Source organism: Antechinus flavipes, chromosome 2, assembly GCF_016432865.1.
Source record: "Antechinus flavipes isolate AdamAnt ecotype Samford, QLD, Australia chromosome 2, AdamAnt_v2, whole genome shotgun sequence".
NCBI lineage: Eukaryota > Metazoa > Chordata > Mammalia > Dasyuromorphia > Dasyuridae > Antechinus > Antechinus flavipes.
The window spans coordinates 419,802,576-419,819,363 of record NC_067399.1 but is presented as its reverse complement, the minus strand read 5'-3'; the positions used below and the strand labels follow the sequence as shown (position 1 = coordinate 419,819,363).

The window sequence follows — 16,788 nt, the reverse complement described above, 5'->3', positions numbered from 1 at the left end:
ATGTGTCTCCAAGTAACTATTGTCTCTATAACTGGGTCCTTAAACCCAAATTATATGTTTGACAATTCCTTCTTCCAAATTAAAAAATATATTTTTTCTTTTCATATAATGTCCTATTATTCATTGTGTTAAATCTTCTGGATTATAAACTCTTAAAAAGTGGGAGTTATTTTTCCTTTTGACTTTAGGTTCCCAGCAAAGTAGGTGTTTACAAAATATATGTTGAGTTGATTGAATGAGTTTTGTTCATTTGAAAAGATCTGAGTTCAAATATGACCTTAGCCATTTACTTGCTATATGTGATCCTGTGCAAGGAACTTAATCTTTATCTCAGTTTTCTCATCTGCAAAATTTTGATAATAATGAAAATGATGATGATGATGATAGCACCTAACTCCCAGAGTTGACATGAGGATCAGATGAAAATATTTGTAAAGCCTTTATCAAATCTTAAAGTGCTATTAAATGTTAATTATAATTACTGTTAACTCCTATATTGTTTCTCCTCATAAAATTGTTTATCCTATGGCAATTTTTTTTTCAGAATAAAAGGGCAAAGGGCACAAAAATAGTATTCATATCAACTTTAAGATTTGCACAGCACTTCACATATTTTATTTATTTTGCTCTAATACACACAACTCCATGAGGTTGGTACTCTATTATTTTCATCCTCAGATGAGCAAGGTTAAATGACTTGATTAAAATCACATAGCTAGTTCGTTTCTGAGGCAGGACTCCAAATTCAAGTATTCCTGACTCTAATTCTGGAGCTCTTTGTGCTGTTTCACTTACTGTCTTGAGGCAACTAGGAACCATTGTTTGAGATCTAGGCAGGGCCCACCACTACCTTTTCCTCCTCCATTCACTAGATCTCAAGTAGAAATTTAATAATTACGAATAACCAAGTCAATTACCCTGTGCCTAGATACTCAAAAGAGAGTCACAATCTGGACTATGCAGTGCCCAGGTTTCCGAGGGCTTCTGAGAGGACACAAGAAATATTTGGTAAATAACTATTTTATCCTATTGAAATATTCCAAAAGTAACAATTTTAATGAAAATATTATGGCCTAAATAAAATGATGATGAAAAGACAAGGTGGTCAAACTGAGAAAGAGAGAAAGTTATCTTGCATCCAAAAAATTTTAAGTAAGCATCTGGAAAAAAGCTATAATATAATATATAAAACAGAAGCATTTGCAGCATCAACCCTGAAGTCAGGAGGACCTGAGTTCCAATCTGGTCTTAGACCCTTAACACTTTCTAGCTGTGTGACCTGGCAAGTCACTTAACCCAAATTGCCTCAGGAAAAAAAAAGCATTTTAAGGAATAGTTATTGCTAACCAAAATTAAAAGAATGAGATTTGTATATGGAAACCTTTTTTTGTAATAAGCTAGAAAAAAATCAGTGACAATAACCCAGTGAAAGATGAGTTAACTGATCTCTGTAATAATCAAAAACTTCAAACTGATTTCCAATCAATTAAGTTCCAGAATTTTTGATGTACCTTTGGAAAAGCATATAACATTCTTACTAAATATACTCATAAGGCTTTTATTCAGTTTAAAACAACTTATTTCTGTGTATCAGTAATCTCATTCCAGTTCTCAATCAAATCCAAAGCAGAAACTATAACAAGAATAAAATTGGGACTGACAAAAAACAGAATCCAGTCTTACTAATTTATGTGATTGTGTTCTTATGAACATTCAACAATTTTATGATATGAAAATGCCATTATGTACAGAACAAAGTTTTATTTATAAAATTTTAATTTCTTTATTTTGTTTTTATGTGCATATGCTTTATAAGATGTGAAATTTATTTCCTTTTATATTTCTCATTTAAAGAGGGATATGGGAGTGTTTTATTGATAGCTAAATAGTATTGGGACTGAAAAATAATTGGGAACTCATGACCTGGCTTCTGGAAGATATCATGATGGAATTGAAGGACTTTAGGTAATAATAATAGAAAAAATTAACTCATGTATTCTACATTTCAATTTTGTAGTCAACAAAAGGGAGATCTAGGAGGTTCAAGCTGTTTCTGAAAAAAGATCCCTAGGTTTGTCTGTAAATCTTTTCACTTGATAAAAAACACATCTTTATGGAAAAGAAGGCAAAAGAATACCACAGAGTCCTAGTGAAAGGGAACAAATAGAAATCACGATTTTATTAGCATTATAATGAATTTCTTGAGTCCTTGGATATGGGTCCTCTTTATGACTTTAAAACATGGTGCTAAATTATGAGGCGGGTTGTATTTTCTTGAATTAATAAAACCTCTTGAGAATATCTGACTTATCTACCACCATAATACTAGTCATTATGAATTGAGGAAATATAAAATATAATTATTAAACATTTATGTGCCAATGAATATGCTAATATCTTAAATGCTATTTTAAGTAACTCTTTTCTAACTTAATGAATTGACTTACTGGGATAAAAAGACAGATGTTTCATGAAATCAGAAGACAGATTTTCACCATTAAATTAAACACTACCAAAAAAATCTATAAACCATAATTCAACTGTCTTTTCTACTTTTAAAAGTTAAGCCTTGTAGAATATAAAAAAGTTTTTCCAGTTATATTGTACTTGGAAAGAAGAGAAAACAAAACAAAACAAAACATAGCTTAATTTCTCCTCTCCTAGGAGAGAAGCTTATAAAACTATTTGTTTTTCCTGCAGAGATCAAACCACAGCTAATATAAAAAATATTCAGTGTATTTTTGAATATATTAAGCTTTCTATCTTTAAGGACCATATTCTCCAATAAAATGTATTAATTTTTTTTTTTTTGCAATTTCTCAACTTACAACAAAACCAACCAAACAACCAAACAACAACAACAAAACAAGGCAAGACACCTAAGCTTCCTATCTTTCTACTCTTTATCCTTCTGGAGTAAAAGTATCATGTTTCAAGTTATATCTAATTAGATCAGCATAACACCAATTCTATGAAACTTGAAATAGCAAATTCTCTTCAACCATGCAACCATATTATAAGATCTATAATCTATTGATTCATTATGGTAAAAAAAGCTACTCCACAAAAGTAGATCTTATCATCACATACTGGACATATATGGTAATATTTCAAGGGGAATCAATCAATGCACTTTCAAATTTCTGTTCCTAATAAAACATTTTGAGCTCAAAGAGAGTAATATTTAACACCTCAGTCCAATGCCACCAATTGAGCAAATCCAAGTCAGTAACACTTGGGTAATTAGGGCATTGTTCCTATATCCTCACAGCTGGGATTTGCAAACTCATATTTATGCAGTTAAATAGGAAGAGAAGGAAAATAGATACTTGTAGAAATGAAGGGAAATGAACCCTAAGATAAGAACCCCTCGCAGAAAATGTCATATTACAATACTTTCCCTTTTTTATTCATCTAATGAATCTTGGTACAGAAGTGCTTAATAATTTTTTTGGTCCATTCACTCATACAATGGAATCATTTTGAAGTTGGAATAGATCCTTTGATAATAGAGTTTAAAATTATAAAGAATTTTAGAGATAACCTCTCCTTACTGATATGTCTGTTCTTCAAGTACAATTATCTACTTTATTAATTTTTAAGGTTGGTGATTCTCTCAAATAATCATAAGGTTAAAGGTCACTAACTATAGTTATATCATGATTAAAGGAAAGTGGGAAAAAATACCTCAAAAAGAGTTTCAAGAGGCTCTACAAAACTCAAAATTCCTATTAAGTTCCATGAATGGAGAAACTCTATAAAATAAACTTCTGATACGCCATTTCATCATGAAGGTGCTAAGTTCTAAAGACTCTTCCAAAAGAATAGAAATTCAGGCACATACTACCAAGTTGCAAAGACTTAAGTTTTAGACTTGCATATTGATGGTATCTATTGCCTAAAGACTACAGAGATCAGTTTAGAGAGCTTTAGGACTATAATATTAACCACCAGATGATGAATTATTTTGGTCTGTGAAACTCATCTTGAAGAAATGGCAATCTGCTTTGTTAGAGGGAGTATTCATCTCAATGAAAGCAGTAATCTTTCAAAGTATTGAAGGACAAGAGAGGAGAGAGCAATCATAGCTTGACTCATATTGGTAAATTGCCTTGCAGTATTTTTTTTTTCAAAAATTGCTTCTATAGATAATTTCTTTTAAATATACAGTCAGTATATTCCTAGGGGTTTACTTTGAGCTTGATTTGGAAGATGGAACAGTGTTTCCAAGTAGAATGTTTAATTTAAATGAAAATAAATCATGAAAATAGGAGAAAAACAGAAATTAAAAAAGAATAACCAAAACTATAGTTTACTTTCTATTAACTGTACTAATAAAGGAGAGCAAAAGTATGATTAAAAAAGATGTAGCTAATTACATTTTACTTGAATTAATATGAAAATATCAGGTTCCATTGTCAAAGCACATGTCAATTTATAATGGGAACTCAGATGCAGGGAGTAGATAGTGACCAATAGAAGGGGAGTATTTATTTATTAACATCTTTCTCAATTATAATTGAGATAGAGAAGGGATATCTAGGATAAGCTACATACTATTAACTAAGTGTTGGATACAATTAAATTCATACAGAGATGTAGGATACAGTCACCTGTAAACACACAAAATAAGATACAATCAAAAATTTTTATTATGTGTATTTGCCATAAGCCAGTTCTACAGTGTCAGGAAAAGCTGTACCAGTATTTCCAGGTTAATGCCACTTGTTGGAAAGTATTTTCAATAAAAGCAAAAATTTGTGTAACACTTTGAAATGATAATGAAGAAGGTAGTACAAATATTATTACCACCATTTTTAGATGGAGAGTCTGAGGTACAGGAGATAGTGCAAGGGGTCTAGGATTACCTCAACTTGGGTACTCTGCCTTCAAAATCAGTACTCTCCTCATGCTTTCTCAAACTTTTGAATTGTGCAAGATATCTCCACAAAGTCACAAATCTGATAAGCCTGACCCTTCAAAGTCATCACCTTGAAAAGTTACATATTTATTCTAGCAATGTTAGCACAACTGAAAACATTTTTGGAATTTTCTTTTGAGTATTTTGATGATACGGATGAGAAAATTGGTCTCATATTTAAATCATGTGTGATGGGGACTGGCATGTGCATAGAGAAGCTTTAGAAAGGCCATGAAACTTACTTCCAAAAATAGGTGACAATGGAATGTGGAATCGAATAGGGTGTATAATGGAAGTACCTTGATAAAACTTGAGCATGGATAGATTCAACCCAACAGAAATCATAACAAATAAAAAGCTATAAATTATTTTGTATAGCTAGATGCCCTTTTAAGATATTTGGGGAATGAAACACTAGCAGTAGAATTTCTGGGTTGAAAAGAATGATTAGCTCTGTGGTTCCTTATTATCATCCTATTTTTTAAAAAAAATGTTTATTGGCATTGTTAAATTGTGTCTGACTCTATGACCCCATCTGAGATTTTTCTTGGCAAAGATACTGGAGTGGTTTGTCATTTCCTTCTCCAACTCATTTTACAGATGAGGAAACCAAGGCAAACAGGGTTAAGTGACTTGCATAGGAACATATAGCAAGTAAGTATCTGAAACAGATCTTAATTCAGATCATCCTAACTACAGGATGGGCACTTTATCCACTGTGCTAACAGCTGTACAATTCTACCTACAATATATTATAGTATCTATTTTTTTCAAAGCTCTACCAAGAAAGGATTTTTCTAGTTTTCTTTTTATTTTCTACTTTTGCCATTGTGGTAGGTATAAAATAGTATTTAAAATTTTTCTTGATTATTTTTCTGATTATTAGGGAATTTATGTGATTTTTCTTCTGTAGCGATTGATAATTTGTATTTCCTCTATCCTAAATTTCTATTTTTATCCCTTGAATATTGCTCTACTGTGGACAAGATATCAACAATCTTACAGAGATGCATTAGTTACTTAGAGGTTCTAGACAATAGACCTTTATCTGATATATTTACTGCAAATATTTTCTCAATTGGTTTGTTTCCTTTTAATTTTAAAACTATTGCTTTTTGTTGTATAACTTCCTTTTATCTTTCAAAATCAAACTCATTAGTTTTGTCTCCAATGATTTCTTCAGCTGATAAAAAAGATCCTCTTCTCCGTAGTTCAGAAGAGTATATCTTGACTTCCCTTCCATCCCATTTTTATAAATGAACTTTTGATATTTAGGTCTCCCATTAAGTTAGATTTTATTATCATGTATGGTGTGATATATAGATTCCTCTTTTTAAGAGCTCCATCAAATATTTATTGATTATTGATAATACTAATGACTCTTGAGTGTGGCTTTATCAAACACTAATTTTTTATACACATTTGGATTCTGTTTCAGTCTGTCTTTATTCTTTTCCTAATACCAAAAGGTATGTTTTTTAAAAAAGATAATTATTGCTTTAGAGTACATTTTGAGATTTGATATTCTTCTTTCACTTTCATAGTTATTGGTATTTTTGCCCATCTATATATACATATATAATTTTATAACTTTATTAATAATTTGGTTGGCATTTTATTAGCATTGCTTGAAATGAACATTTTGGAAGTATTTACATTTTAGTATATTTATTCAAATGAACCCATGAGCAGGGGCTATCCCTCCATTTATTCAGTTTTTCCTTGCTTTTTGTTATAAATAATTCTGAAATTGTGCTTTTTTTAGATCTATATATCTGAAAAATTCAATTCCAAAATATTTGATACATTTAATTTTGATAGTAAAGAGTAACTCTTTTTTTCTATTAAATTTCTGTTGACTTAATTCTTGTGACTTTTACTGAGTCAGTGACAGAGAAATCTAGATTGTTTTTTCAGATTTATCTAATACTAAAGTACTTTAATAAAGTCTTTTATTACTTCCCTTTAAAAATCTAATTATTTTAGGTGTTCTGTATATATTTCCATAAATTCTATAAGTTGTGATATCTAAATCAATTAATAAAAAATATTAACTAGTCATTTATTATATACCAAGCATTGTTATAGGTGCTAGATAGAATGAAACAATTCCTACTTTCATGGAGTTTTCATTCTAACTATTTTCATTCTTTTAATTTCTTTTTAAAACTATGTTGTTTTTGGCAATATTTTAAAACTATATGAAATCAAAGGAGTGATGAGAGAAGATAATATTACCTTCTTCCATTTTTATGGGAATGCTTCTAATATTTCTCCTGGGCTTGTGTTTCAAATCAAATATTTTTCAATTCATCCTATGGAAAATCTATCCTCTTTGTTTTAAAAATATTTAATATATGTGGGTGCTATAATTTATTTGTCTAATGATTTAATCATGTATTCTTCTTCCCCCACATAATTAAATACATAATTACATTAGAAATAATGTCAGAGGGTATTAGTTGTGTTCATGACTATATGAATCTCCTCTGTATTTCCAGAGAAAAGCCATTTTGCCTCTATGGAAAGACTTGCAGTAGAAAAGAAACTCATGACATCCTGAGATAGTTCATGCTACTTTTGGACAGCTCTATTTTTAAGGGAAATTTTCCTTACATTGAGTCTACATCTGCCTTTTAGTAATTTCCACACATTGTTTCTATTTCTCCCTTCTTAGAACAAGCTGAGTAAGATTAATCCCTCTGCTGTGTGGCAGCTGGTCAGATATTTGAAGGAAGCCATCATGATTTTCACAACCCCTGATCCCCACCCCTCTAAATCTCTAGTTTGAAAACCCTTCAACCAATGATTTTATGGTATTGTCTCATATCTCTTTACCACTCTAAGCTATTCTTTATTGGACATTTCCACCTTGTCAGTGTTCTTTCTAAATTGCATTGCTGAGAAGTAATGCATTGCATTACTTCTGGCAGTAGCCTGCTGCTGGGCCTGCTGTCTCAGGTCTCTCCCCACTCCAATCCATCTTTAATTCAGCCACTAGTGATTTTCCTAAAGTACGAATTTGATCATGTCACTCCCTTACTCAGAAAACTCCAGTAGCTCTCTTTTGTTTCCAGAATCAGATAGAAGATGTTCTATTTAGCTTTCAAAGACAGCCCCCCTTCCACTTTTTAAGTACCTTACTCTGTGACATGTACTTTTTGATCCATCCACAATGGTCTTCTAGCTGTTCCAGGAACAGACATCTTTCAGCTCTGGATAGTTTTTCTGGCTGTCTCCCATGTCTGGAACATTCTCTTTCCTCCACTCCAGACAGTTTCTGGTCCCAACTAAAATCTTACTTTTTAAAGGAAGCCTTTGTCAACCCCTCTAAAAATCCTAGTTCTTTCCCTCTACTATTTCCTGTTTATTCTATACATAGCTTTTCATATATTTATTTACAAGTTGTTTCTCTTATTAGATTTTAAGCTGCTTACTAGCAATCTGTCTTTTCCCTCATTTTTATCTCTAGCATTTACCAATGCTTGGCATATGGTAGGCGATTCATAAATGTATATTAATTGATTGATTGATATGGACTGACCAGTGCAGAAAACAAATGGACTGGGACCTTATTCTTACCTAATCATGAAACTTTCTTATGTAGCACAAACTGACCATTTCACATGCTAATCCAGTGAAACCATGTTAACTCCCATTGCATCTATTTTCCACTGAAACCCCTACCTCTTTTAAGCATGTAGTGACTATCTAGCCAGTTTCTCTGTTCTGTAATTAAGCACACATAGGTTGTTAATAAGATATGGTAAAGAACTGATGAGATATATAATTATTCTTCCATTGGAATTGATTGTTTTCAGGTATTAAATGATCCTTGAATTTTATTCATAAATCATACTTCATTCTGATGGATTTTTAATATACAATTTTATTATATTTGTATTTAGGATATTATTTAGTATTTTCCATCAATACTTATTGATGATAATTGTGTGTAGCTTAATTTTTCAGTTTTATTTAATTTTCAATTAAGCATTTATCAAGCACCTTTTATATGTGAGGAAGGTTTGTGCCAGGTTTTGAAGATATAAAAAGAAAAATGAAAAATTCTAGCAACACAAGGATATTATATTCTATGAGTCTGAGGTTCTTAAACTTTTTAATAAATTCTTTTGGCCTCTTGGGCAAACCTATGGACCACTTCTCAGAATAATGTTGTTAAATGAATAAAATAAAATAATCTACAAAAGAAACCAATGAATGAAATATCCCTCCCCCCAATGCAATCTATTCTTGGACATCATATAAAGAATCTTTATTAAGAGGGGGAAATAGCTTGCAGAAATAATTATGTTTATAAGAATAAATACAATATAGATCAGAGAGGGAGGCCCCTATTGGTTGAGGGAATCAGGAAAAGCTTCATGTAGAAAGTAGTGCTTAAGGGGAGTCTTAAAGGAAGTAAGAAATTTTATTCAAGGGAGGTAAGGAGAGAGTACATAAGGGATTGCCAGAAGATGGAGATGAAGCACCCTAATTAAAGAATTCCAAGAAAACCATTTTGGCAAGATTGTAAAGTGAAATAGAGTAATATATAATGAAGTTGGAAAGGAAGGTTAGAGACAGGTAGCTATTTGCCTTTTACAGTAAGTTGGGTAGCCTACCATCTTTATGTTTTGAAACAGATAATGTAGTATATATGTTTCTTATTCTTGTCAAATTTGGTTATAAACATTGCACAAACATGGGGCAAAAGTCAATTCAATATTTTTCCATTAAATTTTATACCTGTACCTGAGGCATTCAGTTTATTTATTTATTTACAATGTTATTATATCTGTATTTTATTTAATTATATATTTATAATTTCTTATTTATCTTTTATTTATCTTATCACACACTTATAGTAGAATGGTAAAGTATAGCTCTTATTATTTTTAGTCCATTTCCCCCCTCACAATTCAATGAGATTTTGTTACATAAACATATATATAGAAGAATGATAAACTTTTGTTTTATGCAGACTCTTTTAGCATCATACAATGTTCTTTGGTATCTCATTTAATACTTTCTGATTCTGGTTCAGCTTTTTTTCCCCTAATGAGTGCCATTCTTGCTTTGTTGACTTGAGTATATAGTAGAGTCAAATTTAAACTACCTTTTAATTTTGACTTTATTTAGATGTTTCCAGAATTAATGTGTTTCTGTAATGAATACCTCCTTGTATTTAGCATTTAATGTATCCTGTGACTTGAAATTTTTTTTAAGAAAAGTGTAGCTTATTTGTATTTAGTGTTACAACTGTTAAATTTGACTTTTCCTCTGATCCTATCCAAAAGGAATACAATGCTTTAAAATTTTTTATTATTCATTCAAAAATTGAATCACACTAAAACTTTTTCTTTGTTTTATATTTGTAATTATTTAAATAGAGATAAAGCATTTGTAAGATCCTTAATATTATTCCAAACATTGTTCTCAGTTCTGGGGATCTAAATAAAAGCAAGAGGTTTGTATTCCAGATTTAAGATAAGTCCAGACAATGATTCAAGCAGGTAATGAAGTAAGGGTGATTTATGGCCCTCCTGAAATGGCAATCCAGGCAGTGGAGTCACCAATCAGTAAAATGAAGCCTCAGGGCAGAGATTTCTCCTGGGGGACAAGGAAATTTGAAGAAGTCCATTATAATTGAGAATAATTCTTTTTATTTTAAATTAAGTATAGATGTTTTAGGTTGGGGTTAACCTGTCTTTTCTGTTCATGCTCTTGGATTTTTATAAGACCATAAAATATCATATATTATAAATCATATAACAAATATATTATCTAAGGCTGGAAGGGACTCTGAGCTCATCAAATTCAATACTTATATTTTAGAGAAGAAGAAAATGGGGAGAATAAATGACTTGTCCAAAGTCATAATAAATAGTAGTCTGGATTCTTACTCAGATTCTTGAACCCTAAGTATAATATTCTTTCCACCACACCATGCTGCTGCCATTTCCTTGTTTCTCTGAAACTCCATTCCATCCTCCTTTCAACTGTCAAATTGGTCTTTGTAATATGTAGGTCTAACTATGTGAACACATCTGTTCCTACTCAATAAACTCTGGTGATTCCCTATTACCTTCAGGGTCAGAAAAAAAAAGCAAAAAAAAAAAAAAAGAACAACTTCATGATGTATACTTCAATTCAGTGGATCCAATGATACTGCCTCCCTTGCTATTTCTCAAATAAAACACATAAATCTCCCATTTCTGGGTATTTTGTTTGTCCTCTTTTTTTTGTCCATTATTATAAAGAAACTGGTCATATCTAACTGGCATTATATAGAAATCCTTATAATGAAAGCAAAGAATGTACTTTCCTAGAAGTAGGATCATCTGATTCAGAGTCTTTGGAACAAAAAAACAGGTAGAAAGGAAGAAAAATTCCCAGATATAAGTCATAAACCAGATAAAATAGAAAGTATCAGAAAGCCTTCTGCCTTCTCTGGCTTATTTCAAGTCAGAATTAAAATCTTATCTTGTACAGGAAGCTTTTTCACAATTCCTCTTAATTCTAGTAAAGAAAGATACCCTTTTGCTTATTATTTTTAATTTATCCTGGATATAGCTTATTTGTATACAGTTATATATGCATTCAGTTCCCCTGTTAGACTATGAACTCCTTGACAATGAGGTACATTTTAATATCCCCAGCATATATATGTATGTATGTGTATATATATATGTAGATATATTATATACCGACATATATTAATATTGTTTATTGCATGAGACATTTTTCTGAAATCTTTAACAACATTCTGGGGCTTCTTACAATTTAGTACATTTGAAAAAGTATACAGAACATTTTTTTGGTCTAGATTATTTTAAATACTTATCTTTTTGAGCTTACTTGTTATTTATATTTTACTTTTGAAAGATGTTTCTAGTATATCCATATACTGCCTTTATACATTATGCTAAGTTTTGATGATTTGATAATTCTATTTTCAGGATCCAAAAGTCATCATTAGGTGCATGTTGTATCCCAATTTCTGCAATCTTCATTGTCTTTTTAAAAAGTCAACTGATTCCTCCACCTCTGATATCTTATTTTTGTTTTTCCTTGATATGGTCATATTGGAGCTTAACTGTCATGTGTTTATGAAGTTTAAATCAGATCTTTTCCTGGCAACATGCTATGATTCCACAAAAGTTCTCAATGTACAGTATGGGTATTTTGGACCTGGATTCAGACGGGAGCTCAAATATTTCCTAAGTCAATTTACTTCTACCCATCTTAGTTTCCTCATCTGTAAAATGGAGATAATAATAGCATCTATCTCCCAGTGTTGTTGTAAGGATAAAAAGAGACAATATGTCTAACGTGCTTTGTAAACCTTAAAATTCTATACAAATGACAGCTATTATTGCTATTGTATATAGGTTCTCTTATTGAAAAGAAATACTTATAGGTACATCAGCAAATTATTGTTAGAAAAGTTGGGAAATACAAGAAATACTCTCAGATCATGACAAGGCCTTACTGGGTTTTGTTCTTAAGGGCACTGCTAAGTACTTGTAGTACCCATACATACATTAAGAAGAATAACAATTAACCTACTTCATGTTTGTACTTCCTGGCTACACATTGCTTCCCTATGCGTCATCTCATTTGACACACAACAGGTAACAAGTGGATTTTCAAATATGGCCTTCAGACACCAATTGCTCTGCTTTCTCCACTATGTTAAATAATGCCATCACTAAGGAGGATTCTAGATCTTTGGTCTATTCCTCAATAAGTATGCTGTTCAGATTTATTCTCTAAAATTTTCTGATTTTGACTTCCTTAAAAAGATGTCTTTTCTTGTCATCTGTGGTGTATGTCTCATTCTCTCCACCCCAAACAGCTGCTAGTCTTCCACCCCAACCTTTAGAGATCTGCTCTCTCATCCTGAAGGAAGTAACACATCCAGCTGGGGATTCAGCCTAGAACAAAGCTGCTAGGATTAGAGTTAGGGAGCTCATTCTTAGCTCAGCCCTCTATTTCTGATCAGCTACAGAGATCTAGGCCATCCTATCTATCTATCCAGGCCATTATGATCGAGCCAATGTGTATCCATCTATCCTGCTAAAATGCACAGAACTTATGCTTATATATACAATATAACACAAATATATATGTAAATATAACCTATTTCGTATATATGTGTATATATGTACACTTGTGTATGTATGGGTATATGTATTTGTGCATATATTTGTGTGTATATGTGCATATATATGTATATGTCAGTCAGAACTTCAATGTGGGGTTTTTTGTTTATTTTTGTTTATTTTTACTCCAAGTCTTCCTTTTTATGTAGCCTGCCTTTTAACTATTACATCACACTGCCTCTACCTGTCATATGACTTATATGTTATATGTTATCTAGTGTAAATTGTTCAATTAATGAAATTATGATGAAATTACCCCCTATTACTTGGAAAAATATGACCAATAAATTGTGATTAATACTTCACTTTTATAGAGATTTAAAGTTTACAAAGTACTGTCATTACAATGCTGGTTTAAAAATATAAAATTTAAGGGACCATGTTAAAATCTCACACACAACATATATAGGACATTTTACTCACTTCACTCTCACCTCTCTTCACACACACATATAGACATATACACATGCACACATATGTATATTTACATATGTGTGTGTGTTTGCATATAAAATACATCTTTGATCCTAAGAAGAAATTACATTATTTGTGGTCAAAAGAAAATTAAATATGTATGTTTTATATCATATATTATAATATACCATATCTATTTAATATATTTTAATAACATCATATCCAAACAGTTTGCATCATTTTTATCACATTATATTATCATCAGTGGAGACAGGATGGGATGGATGATTACATTTATATGTTTATACACACACACATTTCTAGTTAGTAATAGTAATAGTTCTATTTGCCTTTCTTTTAGGTCACATGATGAATGCAACTTCTTCTTAGGACCACAGATTCAGAGACAGACTATATTTTAGAAATCATCTAGGCCAATCCTTCCATTTTTAATTTGAGAAAACTGAGGTATAGAGAGATTAAATAGGCTAAGGTCATTTGGTTATAAGTGTGTTGGGTCTTCTGGCTCCAAACAGGGGCTCTTTTCTATTAAAACAGAATAATGTCTCAATTTTTTATTTTAGTGACTAAAGAAGGGGAATGGAAGAGAAGAGAAATGGGCATTAATAAAATTTTTACTATTTCTATTAAGAACTGTGTGAAGCACCTAAAAAACAAAATAAAACAAATATTTTCTTTTATCCTTGTAACAATATGAACACAGGGTACAGTAATTCCTGAAAAATGTAATTCATATAAAAGAAATATAATATTCTATTTAATATATCTGACAGTGTATTTCAACTTCCAGAAGAATAGCCATATCCTGTTAATTAAGGGCATTCTGAAATATTACAGTTTTTCAGGTTCTTTATACCTGCCTTTACTTAATGAGATACTATTTTAACCAAAAAATGGAAAATACATGAGAAATTCTAAAATTTAAAAGTTGATTAAACTATAAACAAAAATTCAATAGAATCCTCTTTTCAATACAAGAAATTAATTTATTTAAAATGAAATAAAAATATTTTGTATTAGTTTTAAGAGTGGAGGTGAAGAATACTTTCTATCATTGGCATTTTTTTCTAAATTAATGTTCTAAAATGAATTACACCAAAATTTTTGTCACATAAAGAAGTAACACAGTATGTGGAGCATGGCCACAATGTTTAATCTGTATTAAAACTGACTTGGGATTTGATCAATTCACTTTGGGGGCAAGGTATGGGTTAGCTATTGTTATTTTTTTTTCTTTAAAGTGAAAAGGAGCGGGGGAGGTGGGGGGGTGGGGAACGTTGAAGACACATCTGTCTATTATTCAGAATTTATGCAGTGTTTTTTATTACCGAAATTCAATTAATCCTCTGGGAAATGAAACAATAAAATATGACTTTCTCCTGGCAGGCAAAAATAAACCAGATTTAAATAATTTAAGCATTACATTTATTCTAAAACCCCAATTATTTCTTTAAAAACTTTCCTTAAAGCTTTTAAGCTAATAATTACTTTTTTATTTCATTTAGTGATAGCCTTACCTTGTAGACATTCTGGAGAGCACACCAAGTGTTGTGTCAACACGATGTGCCAAGGAGGAGCTGCACAATTATCTAGTGAATTGGGGACAATCCTCAAAGACTCTCAGTTGCTCACAGAAATGCAAATTTTCTGGTCCAGATTATTTGAAATGGCTTTAGGGAGGGTCCTGAATCTATCATGTAATTAGTAAAACCTTCAATCTGGGGCTATGCCAATAGTAGTTAGTTTAGGACACTTTAAATACTAGAGCTCCAATAATGTGAGTCAGGATTGGAGAATGTATGTTTTTTTTCTTACCAGGGGTATAAAGAAGAATAACTATGCAAAAATAAAGCAATTTTCTTTGAAAAGCATTTCCAATTATTGCCATTCTTTAGTTTTTCAAGTCACTGACACAATTTTCAGTTGCAGAGATGCTATATATAGATAAAATACAGCAATATAGACATATTTATATCTAGATTAGTATCCTTGGAAAGACTGGATGAACTTCAATCTTGATTGCTGTTTTTGCCTAATTTGTCTCAATACTTAAGTATTCATAATAAATGAAAAAAGGTTTATTAGTTGTGACATTAAAAAAATCCACCAAAAAAGAATATCTAAAGATTTTAAATGAATTTTCTGAAAAAGTTAGATTTTCCCTACTTAAAAAACTGTAAAAGTCCAGCTACTTCTATTGACATTTAGTATGGTTGAAGTTTGATTTTCTTATTGCTTTTAAAAAATATGAGAAATGAAATAAGGGGAAAGGGTAACATTTTAAAGTTAACTGAATGAGAAAGGGAAAAATGCTTTTCAGTTATGAAAAGCAGTACCAATAATTATTCAATGAATTTGGAAATCAACTCCAGCAGAGAGGTATATGAGATTCCTGCTGATATTGGTCATCTGAGAAATAATGATTTATTGCTGTTCAGGGTATGCTTACTTATGTGGATGCAATTTTCCACTATGGAATCAAAATAAAATAAGTGTTCCAGCTGTTTGTATAGTTTCTTTAAAGAGATGAAGAGAAGAAAATTGAACACTAATGAGTACACTTAGCATAGCTGATTCACTCTGTGACTGTGAAGTGTACAATACACAAAAGTTTTGTTTAAAAAAATGCTATATAGCTAAGTTAGTCTCACCTACATTTTTTTTTAATTGAAAGTGATAAAAGATAATCTGGGGAAATAAAAATTTAGAGAGATGTTAGAGACAGATTTTAAGATGCTTACAATGAATGAAAACCCTATGCTTTCTTCTGCAAGACTTGTATGTTTGAATTTTGGATTATTTAAATCTTAAAGCCCAAATCAATGAGAAGTTTATTTGATATATATCAGCTAATCACTTTTTTTTCCCTAAACAAGTATGTGAAATAGTCAAAAAATCCTCAGTCATAAATTGGCACTGAAATGGGAGAAAGTAGAGCTAAATCTTAGTCAGGACAGACTTCAATTCAGGGAACCTCAATGCTTATAAATGCTCTTCCTCAAACCTAAAATATGTGGAACCAATCCTTATATCTTAGACAAGATATATAAAATATCCTGGGCAGATAGAGTCAAAATTTATTTTCACAATATGATTGAGAGAAGAATTCCAAAATCGTTGCTACTGAGAAATAATCAAGTATAAGGATAAAAAGCAGACCTTGGAGTAAAATACATAAATGATTTATTTTGAAATCATAAATTGAAATTTTATTCACACATGGGTAAAATTGGCCTACCAGCTATGTGGCACAGTAGAGTGCTC

At 31.1% G+C, this 16,788-nt stretch overlaps 1 protein-coding gene across 2 annotated transcripts in view; it reads right to left on the bottom strand.

Moving 5' to 3' along the window:
- Nucleotides 1–16,788, bottom strand: part of TENM2 (teneurin transmembrane protein 2) — a 1,239,558-nt gene that overhangs the window by 828,028 nt on the left and 394,742 nt on the right. The window lies entirely within an intron of this gene.